The following is a 517-nucleotide window of genomic DNA, read 5'->3' as shown; positions in this document are numbered from 1 at the left end:
CCTTTTAATCTTTAGTGTTGTGCAGAACGGACCGGTTTACCACGGGGCTACTTCAGGCCGGGGGGGGGGGGCTCCTTGAGAGAGATAGCCTCGTGGAGACAGATAGGCCTGTTGGCTCATGTGTGTCGGGAGGCTTGTGCACATGCGGGCAGACGCGGCGTCGCTTTGTGTTTATTTGCATTTATTTGTATCCATTTCTTGAGCCGAGGGCTCGCTGGTCGCTCTCCGTCGCGGCCTCCATGAAGTCCGCCGTTATTGTCGTCGTCCTCGTGGTTGAAAGGTTTGTTAGGATTAGCGTTTGTTATTTACTCTTATCGTCATTAGTATTTTGATTATTTTAATCGAATTATTTTTATAATTCATGCGGTGATGACTATTAGAATTATTTGAACATGGGATAATCAAGATTATTGTGATGCTGGCGTCCGCCATTTTAGAGGCCTCCGCCTTAGAACCAGTCGAGAAAACAAAACTCAGCTTCTGAATATGGGCAAGCAAGCAAGCAAGCAACCTTACC

The sequence above is a fragment of the Penaeus monodon genome, chromosome 15, assembly GCF_015228065.2.
Source record: "Penaeus monodon isolate SGIC_2016 chromosome 15, NSTDA_Pmon_1, whole genome shotgun sequence".
Taxonomy (NCBI): Eukaryota; Metazoa; Arthropoda; class Malacostraca; order Decapoda; family Penaeidae; genus Penaeus; species Penaeus monodon.
The sequence above is the reverse complement of the archived record's forward strand: the minus strand, read 5'-3'. Positions refer to the sequence as shown.